Source organism: Oncorhynchus tshawytscha, linkage group LG06 (genome assembly GCF_018296145.1).
Source record: "Oncorhynchus tshawytscha isolate Ot180627B linkage group LG06, Otsh_v2.0, whole genome shotgun sequence".
NCBI lineage: Eukaryota > Metazoa > Chordata > Actinopteri > Salmoniformes > Salmonidae > Oncorhynchus > Oncorhynchus tshawytscha.
In genome coordinates, this window is record NC_056434.1 from 41,594,627 (window position 1) to 41,607,282 (window position 12,656).

Below are 12,656 nucleotides of genomic sequence, written 5' to 3' on the forward strand. Positions count from 1 at the left end.
ACTGTATCGTTTTCGCTTCGTTATTATTTTGTGTAGTGTTCAGTTTTTCAATTAAAATATGACGAACACTTACCACGCTGCATTTTGGTCCTCTTCTCCCTTCCACCAACGAGAAGAGTTACAGATAGGTTAAGCGCAGTTTCGACATGGTGGGATCTTTTTGTGTCAGTATAATTCATTGTTCAAGAAATGGCGGTGGAAATGTCTTTATGCGCAAATATAGATATAATAACCATCATATCGAAAGTAAACTTGGGAGTCTCACGATGATATGTTGTGTGTTCCTCCCACTACGACTCGGAAAAGCATGCAGTGTATTTGTCTACATATGAAATCAATTGTGATGAACTTCACAGGGTGGTGAAAGTGCACGGTGTTGAGTTTGATGCTTCGTATCAATAAATATCAAGAGTCTTATTCAGGTGACATGATGATCAATGCTTGGCTGCCGTTTGACAAATACAAATAATGTAATAATAATAATATCCATAATAATCTCATCATGTAGGTAGCCTACCCGCACTGTATCTGCGAGCTGTTGGTAAGAGCTCATGTGCCAAGACAAGATTGGGCACATTTGCAATGTAATGCAACAGTTTTTGTGACAAAATCAAATAGAATTGAACGTGCAATGGAAACCCATTTAACATGTATTTTTTATTCTGTACGTTGGAATTTTACCGCAAAAGTGATTTGTATGTGCTCTACGTCATCACGCACAGCCGTTTATCCAACAATAAGACAGGTTGATGGAAACACATCTCTAGTTAGAAAATACGCATATTGTTTTATGAAGATTTTAGAATATTCGTATGAAAATCTGTTGCCAATTAGATGGACACCTAGCTCCTGACGCATGGTCATTGGTGCTGGTGGCCTGTGTTCGAGACTCGGTATGGGAATCACCCTACTCTCATATTCTTAGCAAAATTGTATATGTGGTGTATATTTTTTTAAAGATCCTAGAGTTCTCTTTGAGATGCTCAACTATATAGAATTAATACATACTATTAATTCAAGAGGTATTAAAAATGTGGTCATAATTCGTGCTCAAGGGGAAATCCTACACATTCGCATTTTTCAATGACAAACTCATTTAGATCAGAGAGGTGTGTTGTAACTGTTGCTAAATAGTAGGGTGATTCCCATAGCCAGTCTCGAACACAGGCCACCAGCACCAATGACAAATGTCCTAACCACTGTCCCAATATAAGATATCTCTAGGTGTGCTTATTGGGCCAGTATAGTTAGGCCCTGTACTGTCCAGAAGAAACTCTACCCCTCCCTCCTAGGCAATTGGGTAGATCCGAAACAACTTGATAGGTGTAAGCAATAGGATGAATGCACTTTGAAGTAAATCTCAGCTCTGTTAAAAGTACACTAAAGAAAAACTTTTATTGATCATAGTGATTCAGAAGTATCATTAAAACAGGTTCATATGCCCCACCAACATTAGACAACTATACTGAAAGCTCTTAAATTGCTGAAATAAGTCAATGAAATAAATTATGAGACTAGTCAGATTAACCCATTCATGACATGGACATGGTGGCATAACAGGAAGACCGGCGTACCGTGAACGAAGAGGTTGTTAGTTTTAATCCGAGGTGAAGACTGTTGAATAATAATTACTTTAGAAATGAACATGCACAATTTTATCATGTATGTCAAAGTGTGTCAGTTGAAAACACTGTATTTGTCAGTATCTCTAACCTTGCATCAGACAAAGAGCTACGAATGGATCAGTGGTTCACCAAGCAGGGCCTCGATTGGCCCCGGCAACGGTAGCAAGGCGTGATGTGCAGTGATACAATTTTTTGGTGGGGAGAACGTTTCTTTGGTTCCATCAGGCGACGTCATGACAACTGATACACAGAAATGTTCTTGCAACGTTCCCATGAAACGTGTCTATAACAATATCTATATCTATCTAATAACAATAACCATGTACTGTGTATGTTTGGTGGGTCGTTATTGGGATATTCTCCTAACCCTCCGAAAACTGGACACGCATGTTTTTGCAACATCCCATGAAACGTATCTAGAACATTTGTATTGTATATTCTGAGAACATGGTAACCACAAGCTGGGTATGTTCTGTTTGACATTCTACAACGGGTGGGTCTAATTCTGAATGCTGATTGGTTAAAATTGCATTCCAGCCGGTGTCTATTCCACAAGTTACCACCGGCTAAGTCTATGATGTTAAAATGCCTATTTACTCTGTTCCATCTGTTCCATCCACTGTCTCATCAGCCCAGGCAGGGAAGTTATAAACTTGATCTCCACTATAAATTGAACATTTAGAACGAACGACTGGGTCGTGTCCATAGATACAGAACAAAAAGACTGAATGACTGGGTGGCGTCTCTGGCAACAGAACCGATAGAACAAACAACCAGCCAGCTTGGCTTGGGTAGCAACTCTAGATTTGTTTCGGGACTATATCTTGTGGAAGGATGAAATAGTATGAATAAATTCATCAAAATAATATTTTTAATGAAAATATGTCAATCATTATATGAATATGTTGGTGACCCGTTGTATAAAGTGATAATGCCCTCGAAGCCACTGTTTGGAGGATATATCGGCATGGTTTGCCAGCCCTCAACTTCGTATCGGGCCTAACAACACCCGTGCCAATATATCCTCCAAACACCGGCTTCTCGGGCATTCTAACTTAATTAAGGGAATGTTCTCCTAACTATGACACCAAAACATGCTAACATAGATAGAATGTTCTCCTGACTAACAGAATACTGGAAATTCAAACATTAGAGGAACATTACGGGTAACATTACAAAAACATTCTCTCTACCCTAGAATTGTTAGCTGGGATACTGTACACTTTTGAAAGCAGTACGTCACACAAGAACAGAACAGATGTTGTGCCCAAAACAGAGTTGACAGGCACTTTAATGTCTTTTATAAGAGCATATTGTGTTTCATATTGTGTTTCTGCATCAGATGGATCAGAATGACAGAGTTTCGAGTTGCACGCATATTACATGCATCTAATATCAAAGGATCCCAGCTGTCTGAAAGATCTCTCTAGAGAGCCAGGTGATTAAATCTTGCTCTCTGCAGGCGTATCACACAAGATTTAAGCCACTCCATCAAATGGGTCCCGTTGCCTGGGTGATTTGTTACTGATCAGATGTTGAAATTGTATCTTCCTCTAAGTGGGGATGTAATCAGTGCCACACACCTATGACTCCAATACCCTTGTTTAAGTCCTTCTGAGAATCACAATCAAAAGTGTTTAAACTAACTACAGTGCAACCGTTTCCTCTGACACATTGTCTGCTGAGGTAAGCCTATCTACCTAATGAAACAGTGTTCTAAAGATCCCAACATATAGGAAAGGATCGTATAGGAAAGGCATATGATGTTATAAGGAGGCAGGATCACTACTTGACCACTAGATGGCATTGAACGCTCATGTAATATGAAGTTACTACGGGGAAAGAGTAAGATTAGGAGGAAGAGGTACAGATGACATCATTCATGGGATAGAGAGAGAGGCACTCACCTGAAGTCTCTGCTCTCTCCATGGGCCCTCCACTGCCACCATTCAAGCTGGCTGCATGGCCGTTGAGGAGCATGTGGTTCTGGTCACTGGAAGACTGGAGGACTGACAGGAGGTTTCTGTGGAGGTGGTGGTGAGGAGTCGGCACTGGCTTCAGCAGCTCCAGAGGAGAGAGGAGAGGCTGGATGACCGACCTGCCCCACTGGCCCTGCTTCTCCTGGGGACACTGAGGGGCCTCACTGGACCCATGGGGACGGCCAACCATCATCTCTGTCATCTTCTCACTCAGCCGTGCTTCGCTGCTGCTACTCTTCATTATCCTTAGCTTGTTGAATTCCTCTTCTTCCTCAACTTTGTTAAACACATGGCTCTCGAGTGCACAATCCTCATTGTGAGCTGAGAAGTCATAGTTGTGTTGGTCGTCCTGCCTTGTGGGCATCTCCAGGTCACCAGTGCCAGATCCAATCTCTGACTGTTCAGCCGTGTGTTGCCCATTGTGTGCCTGGAGCCTATTGCTATTGGAGGAGAGGGGACCATTACACACACTGCTGTGCTGCTGGAATAACCCAGTCAATCCCCCTTGAGATCTGTCCATGTGGGCTGAGCCAGCCTGAGGCGAAAGCACCCAGTCTGGCCTGAGAGACAGATCCAGAGGCTCATACTGGGACTTCCTGGTCCTGGGTGTGACTGCAGAGCCACCAGTACCTGTCTCCCCCTCACTGTCCCGGTCACTCCCCTTGACTCCAACACGGTCCTCCCCCTCAGAGCTCCCCTGTCCTCCCCCCCGAGTGTTGACCATACCTCCCCCTGCCCTCCTCTTTCTGTCCCCTCTCAGAACACTAGATGTCAGGCCATTGATGAAGGTCTGTATGGATTGATGAAGACCCTGTGGCTTCACACTGCTGTCCTCCATAGCTGGAGGTCCTCCATAGGCCTTGTGCAGGTTTGAAGGGTTAGGCAGATTGGGTGCTAGCCTGTCCATGTGCAGAGTTGCTGGGTTTCTCCTGTTCTCATCAGGATCCTCCAGCCCACTGTAGAGGCCAGAAGTAGGGCTCTGGTCCTTGGGGCTGGGGCTCTGTGGGGACGAGGGGTCTATGTTGTCCCTGGTGTCGTGGTTCCACTGGGGGTGGTGGTGGAGGTGGTAGCCCTCCAGACGGTAACTGAGAGAAACTGACTGTGGGCTGGTGTAGTCACTGGGGGGACAGCTGTAGGGCTTCTCCTCACCTGTTAGAGCTACAAGACAGAACAACGGCACAGACTGAATCAGACAGTCTCGATTACCAAACTTTTACATTCATGTTTCTCTGGATAGTTGTCAGTATGTGCTATATTAGAGACAATTGTCTGACTTGTACAACTAAATCATTGGCAGAGTGAAAAACAACCTAAAGAACCTGAGCGATTGGATCATCTCTTTGAACTTGTGAAATGTGTGTGTAAATATAGTCGCCATTTCTGAACATGAACCATGTGTGCAGCGCCACACAATACTGAGTTGAATGATTTAAGTTGTGCTCTGCAGTAAATCAGGCTTGTAATCAGCTTTCAGCCCAAGCGATGCATCATCGCACAGTATGGAGTGCAGAGCACCATACGCATTGAATATACTCAAAGATGTTAGCAGCAAATAAGATTCTTTATAATGACATACTGTAGTAGCTATCTTCTAAATGAAAGAGGCGCACATGTTGCAGACAGAGGGCCCCATTCTATCGAAAGCAACCAACTGGGATTCCAAGTCAAAAAGAACATTCTTTCTCTGCAACGAGAGATCATTTCAGTTGAGTTCATTTTTGTTTCTTTCTGTGAACATTGTTTGGTTGAGTTCATTTTTGCAGAGTGAGGAAAAGTCTATTATTGGCTTTTCCCCATGAACTTGGTGAGCAACTTGGATTGACGTCTCACCTGTACGATGTTCATATTAGGACAAAGTCACATGTCCATGAAGCTTGTGTTAAAGTCATTTGGGTACCTGTCCTAATATGGACTCTGTATAGATGAACATTTCCCACCATGTGTCATGTTAGGTTGAGCTGTGTAATAACAGCCTTTCCTATAGGGTTACATAAACTTCCACAATTTTGAGTTAGTGCTTGTCTGAGAGATCCTTGGCTGTGTCCCAAATGGCACCACATCCCCTATATAGTGCACTACTTTTGGCCAGGGCTCTGGTCAAAAGTCGTGCTGTATATAGAGCGTAGTATGCCATTTGAGACACACGGCTTCAATTCCTCTGTCTTTAAGCAGCCCAGCTGTTTCCGTGCCATTCCAATTACTGTAAAAGTCATCCGCCGCCATTAAGCCACAAATATTGGCAGTTTATTGTCTAACACTCTCCTGGCATTTGAAGGTCAGGTCATATATTATACTGTGTCTTTTAGGGATGTGGCGTCTGGGATGGCGAGATAAAGCCCAGCGCTGTTCATTTAATTCTATGCATATTGATGCCTTATTGTTCTTCTTTAATGGACTAATATCTGACTTACAACAATGATTCCTTCCCCTTGGCTGAAATATACATTTTATAACAACCCCGGATCAGACCTGACCCTGAGGAATTTCTCCCTGAGGTCAATCTCTAATGATCTAGAGTTGTTTGTTATGCTGTCTCCAACTTTAATACTAACACCATCCATCATTTAATGATACATTATTTTATTTTTAAAGAGCCTTTCTTTAAATATTAGAATTTTAAATGACATAATATAGCTAGAGGAGAGAGGAATATAAATGAATTGAATGGATCAGATCATAAAGCTCCACACTAATAATGAGGTAGAAAGCACTGCTAGTCACATATAAATGACCTTGAACTACACACAGTCAACTACACACTATGTGTGTGTGTGTGTGTGTGTGTGTGTGTGTGTGTGTGTGTGTGTGTGTGTGTGTGTGTGTGTGTGTGTGTGTGTGTGTGTGTGTGTGTGTGTGTGTGTGTGTGTGTGTATGTGTGTGTGTGTGTGTGTGTGTGTGTGTGTGTGTGTGTGTGTGTGTGTGTGTGTGTGTGTGTGTGTGTGTGTGTGTCCAGCCAGGACAGTGAGCAGGCAAGGAGCCTCCTCAGAAACACCACACCCATTGTCTCCCCACAGACGTCAGTTCAACGTATAGTTTTGATTTACATTAGATTGAGTTGTCAACTAATGTGAATAACAAAACATTTTACCACGTTATTCGATTTAGGTAAAAATTCCCTTACCTTGATGGCTTTTTGCAAATCCAATCAGTTTTCTAAGTTGATTCAATGTCCTCACATTGAAAATTTTGGCTGAAATAAAGTGGAAATAACGTTGATTCAACCAGTTTTTGCCCAGTGGGTCCAGTAACAAAAAAAACTCCTACTGCTTAACGGCAGTCTATCAGACAGACAGACACACTAGCTAGGTTTCTATCCAATTGGTGACAGATTTTCATGCAAATATTAAAACATTTGCATGATGAAAATATGTACATTTTCACACCAGTAGTGTATTTTCACCAAACTGGCTTGTTGAGGATAAAAATAAATAAAAACATTACCATGAAATTACCAGCAGGCCTAAAACGCAGAACACAGACATATGTGACCTTATCTTTGGCCACTGTCTCTTTCATAAACACATTTGCTCGCTAATACCCCCCAGAGCAGCAAAACCAAACAAAGACTCAACACCCGACTCTCCCCTTTTCTCTTGTCTTTGGACGGGTGCCATCTTTGTAATTGTGTTGTTCATGCTAACTTAATCAGTTTTAGATTTACTTACACTGCTGAGGCCCACATTATGTGCGAGAGTAATTTTAGCGCTTCGATTGATCAACCAAACTCCAATTACTGTATCATTACAGGGCTCTGCCTCTCTCACCTAACACAGAGGATCATACAATGAAGTGGTGCATATGAGTTATACAGCCTGCGATTAGAAATGCAAAATAAGAACTCAAATAATGTGCTGTGGCAAAGCATCCAGCTGGTGGGGAAAGTGATTCATTTCATATGGAAATGCATTCTTTATTCAATGTATTCACCCCCCATGTATACAGACACACACACACACACACACACACACACACGCGCGCACGCACGCGCACACACGCATGCACGCACGCACGCACACACACACACGCACGCACGCACGCACGCACGCACGCACGCACACAAACACACACACAAACACACACACGCACACACACACGCACGCACGCACACACACACAAACACACACACACACACACACGCACGCACGCACGCGCGCACACACACACACACACGCACACACACACACAAACACACACACACACACACACACACACACACACACACACACACACACACACACACACACACACACACACACACACACACACACACACACACACACACACACACACATGAGTGTGTGCACACGCATTATTGTTCTATTATAAAAGTATACATGCAGTATAAACTAAAACACCTAAATGAATAAACTTTGGTGGTTTGCTTTAAGATGAAACCATCTGAGAGGAAGAGACACAAGACTGCTGGGGAGAAAATAAGTGCACCAGATGTTCTTTGATGTTTATAATAGCATATATTATTAATATTAATTAGACCACATTGTCAATGACGCATTTGGGACGTTTCCAAGTCAATTAAGCCAAATGGCATTCAGGAGACGTGGAACAATATTTCAAGGCAGGTGTTCACAACTCCCACGGTAAATCTTTTTATCAGCGTCTAGGAAAACAAGCATTTTGAGCTTCATTTGAGCCTCATACCTCTTATCTGCAATAATAATTAAAAAGAGGATTAAGGGACAGAAGTGAGAATGGGAAGTCAAGCCAAAAGGTAATCCGGTTTACAAATCAGAAATCAGTAGTGTTCAAATCTACTTGTATAGGCCCAGTTTGTGCATTTTTTAAAAAACAGCTATGGTACACACTTAAAGGGATTGTTCAGCGAAATTACAATTGTAGATGTTTTTTCTGAACTATCCCTTTAAGCATCATCAGATGGAACTAGAAGTTTAAATACAGTTGCACTGATTTCTATCCCCCTAAACATGATCCTTCCTTGTCTCTCTGTAACCACTCGTAACGAGTTAACATGTATACAGTAGAAGTAGCGTGAAGGCCGGGGAAAGGAACAAAGACTAAGTGAGGACGAAATCATTACATGCACATTGACCTTGGGGTTAAGAGTTTGAATAGGACTAATGAATAACTGTCAGAGGATTTCAGGCATGTTTATGTTCCCAATTCAAATCCAGACGCTCTGATGTAGGTCAGGGGCCTCTAAAGCACTCCCATTAGTTTATCTTTTTTTAAACGAGTCATTATTCACAATCTAAGATTAGAATTAGAGTATTTCATCTGTCTTGATTAGATTTTAAGAACACCATTCTCAACACTAGCTATTATCCATATAAGTAAACAGACATAATCTAACATGTTGACACTTGTATCACTAGTGTATTTGGACAACTTTATCTGCATCTACTGTATCTAGTAAAGCAGTCGTTAACTCTGACAACTGTATCCGCTATCCATATTGGAAACATCAGTATAACTTCATGACTACAGCCATTTTGGTTAGGAATAAAACGGCCACTTATTCAGGCCTAATCAATGTGTCTCAAGCTGAAACATCTGGCAACAATGATAATTCCTCAACATCTCCTGAATTAGAACTCCTCCAGCCACTGTAATACTCCAGCCCATCGAGACACACTCGATCAGTTAGCAGGCGCAGCAAACTTATCCCATTCCTAAAGCCCCTCATCAAGACTTGCACTTAGTGCCTGTATGTTCTCCATATGTGTAGGATTTACCTATCTGTCCCGCAGCAGACCTGCGTGTTGAGCCGGGGCCAGCAGTGTGTGATTGTGTTAATTAGTCTGTCATTGTGAGCATGGGGAGCAGCTGCAGAGGTCTCGGGGATATATTGTCAGAGCAAAACAATGCAGTCCTTAAGCCCCTGAGTGAGTCCTCCATTACACAGGAACTAGGGGAACAAGATGAGGAGAGGCGAGCCGGGATCCATCATTTAAAGAAGCACTGACGCCTGACCTTTAAAATGAATTAGTTTCCATGCTTAATATCGACTCAAATTACACTCTGATACCGAACGTGGCAGCCCAGACTTCCTCCGATTCATTCTCAGCTAGCTTTTACAAACATAGGACTGTAGTATTGGCTGGGGACTGGGGAAGCAGGAGAAGCTGAAAATACCATAGATTGTAGCTGTTTTGTAAAGGGCTGTGGCAGGATTACCCTTAAAATGCTGGTATTTACATGTGCATACAAGTATAAGTAGACAATATGTCAACAAAACATTTAACAAGATTAGACCTGATCCATTTATCTCTGTTTCGCGGCCTTCATTTGGGGAAACAGTGGATCAAATCCCCCAAAACCGTGTCAGAGACACTGACTCTCACCAACCCTGCTAGAAGATCAAACCTGGGTTCAAAGACTATTTGAAACATTTCCAATAGTTTGCGTGTTTGCTTTAGTCTACCTGGAGTGCTCAGGTGCCTGGTGGTCGTTTGCACTTTGGGGACGTTTCTATTGGTTCCATTGCAACACGCGAGCTCAATCGAAAACAGCTAAAGTATTTGAAAGAATTTCAAATAGCATTTGAACCCAGGTCTGTAAAAGATCCAGAATTCTAAGCTAAGGAGGAGATGAGGAAGCTTATATTTTTATGTGAAAATACTAGAGCTGCAGCTAGAATGCAGACAATGTGTTAACAGGATGCCATGACAAGAAAAGCATGCACCCAGGGAGTCAAATCATCAAAATCACCAGGTGGAACAGAAGACTATCAATAAAAATACCATGTGGTATATCAAATCATAAAAATCACCAGGTGGTATATATCAAATCATTAAAAACACCAGATGGCATGCATTAACATATTGTGCCCCGTAGGAAAGGCAAGGGGTTGGAATTGGACTGATATAAAATAGCAGAGGCTAATTATCTCTAGCATTCAACATGACAACATTAAAGTTAATAAGCAAAGAAAGTCCTTATTATTACTGATTATATTTTTTTGTATGGATATGCTGCTGTACTGACCCTGTGCTTCAAGACAAGTTCACCTGAATAGATTAGTGAAGTTTAGCCAAAGGCATAGTTTTATCTCCTGATGGAACAGTGCAGTTGTGTTCCATTCTAGTCTATGCATGATGGGAGGGATAGCAAATGGTATACATTTGGAACATATGGCCGATTTATGGAAGTTCTCAAACATCCTTTCCATATAAGTGTGCCCATTGAAGTCACCATATGCTGGTCATCTATTTGACCTTGACCCTGGAACTGAGGATATGTCAGTTACTGTAAAATATTGACCATATAATACAGAATGCATAAATAGACCTATAACAAATCATTTAGAAAACCAGAAACAACAATGTCTTAAACCATTTGCAACCACTAAGTAAGGAAAGACGGTTTTGTACCTGAGACTGGGGAGGAGGGGAGGCTGCTGTCATCCTGGGTACTGCCAGTCTGAGAGAAGCATGGTCCTATGAGGCTCCCCTGCAAGACATGGCTCAGTCCTGGGCTGCTAGGCCTACTAATAGCCTGGTTCTCTGGTTCGCTCACAGATGCTTGTCGCTCATCTAATGACACCCTCCGCTTGGCCATAAAGGCCCGCTGCTGTTCTTTAGCTGTGTATAGGTCTCCCTCATCTACAGCCGGTCCTGGTGCCATGACCTGCCAGCCTGGGTAGCTATTGAGGTTGTCTCCCTTGTTGGCAGAAGCCTGTAGTTGATACTCCCTGCTGCTGGCAGTCAGAGGAGGCACCAGATTATTTAAGCCCAACAAAGAGCGATTATTCTCCCCCTCAGTCATTGAATCATGTCCTGGTGCCAGCATCCTACCCAGCATCTCTTTCACCTTCATCCCAATGCCAGTTGTGGCGAAGATCTGCTGGAACTCTGAATGGCCCGCTCTCTCAGCGGAGAGGAACCTGCTGTTGAGGCTTGAGATATACTGGGAGTAGAGGTGGATGTAGTGGGCATCCTGGGCTACACTAGTCATGCTGACAGATACCCCCTGGTCAGCAGGGAGCTGCTTGTTCTTAGCAACCAGCTTGTTGAGGTGGACCTTCATGTGGTTCTTGAGGAACCAGGGTTCTTTGAATCGCCGGCTGCAGATCTGGCAGCAGTGCTCGAACGAGTCCTTGTGCTTACGCATGTGTCCCTTGAGGAACCAGGCCTGACTGAAGGTCTGACCGCACACCTCGCAGGGGAACTCCCCACCAGGGTGCTTCACGCCCCGAGCGCTGCCCAGCGCGGGCCTCTGAGTCTGGGCCGACTCGGAGGCGATGTGGGTCGTCTCCACATGGCTGATGAGCTCCTCCTCATGGGAGGTGGCGAACTCACACAGGGTGCACTTGTAGGGCTTGTGGAGGATCCGGATGTGGCGCTCTAGCTCCTGCTGCTTCCTGAACTTGCCCTTGCAGAAGGAGCAACGGAAGCCTGCAGAAGGCTGGGCCTGGGTGTGATCCTCCTGGCCTGTGGTGGTCATCTTGGGGGAAGTGGATCGCAGTGGTAGAGTCTCTACAGGGCCAGAACCTGTGAAGGTCAAGGGGAGCTGGGTGGTGGTAGAGGCAGGCTTGGGTTGCTGGGGCTGGGCTATGTGGGGTCGTGGTGGCTGGGGCAGACCACCTAGACCATCCCTAATGTGCCTGTCCCTCAGGATGGCCCTCTCCTCCAGCTCATGGAGCAGTCTGTTCTCTTCTCTGATCCGGCCACGGCCTTTCCCAAGGTTGCCCTGCTTGTGAGTGCGCAGGTGGATCTTGAGGTTGCCCTTCTGTGCTGCCCGATGGTCACAGTAAGGGCATTTAAAGGGCTTCTCGCCTGTGTGCGTGCGCATGTGCAGCGACAGAATGCTGTTAAAGCGGAAGCGCTTACCACACAGTTGGCACGGGTACTTCCTGTTCTTGCGCGTGTCTTCCTGGGTGCTATTGACCTGGGTCATGTGACCCTGGTTCTGTACCCTCAGGAACTGTGGGAAGATGTCCACCCTTCCATTTATTCCACTCACAACCCTGGCAGAATCCATCAGCTGATTGGCTAGCAGTGCCATCTGGCTTCTTTAGTGTGACTGTCCTCGTCCAATGGTGTGGCGGCTTTATCTACTCAGGGATCTGTGGACT

The 12,656-nt window shown here is 44.1% G+C and overlaps 1 pseudogene; it reads right to left on the reverse strand.

Annotated features, from left to right (window-relative positions):
* Nucleotides 1-2,748: 2,748 nt before the first annotated feature.
* The window catches only part of LOC112253482, a 28,563-nt pseudogene continuing 18,655 nt past the window's right edge, over nt 2,749-12,656 (reverse strand).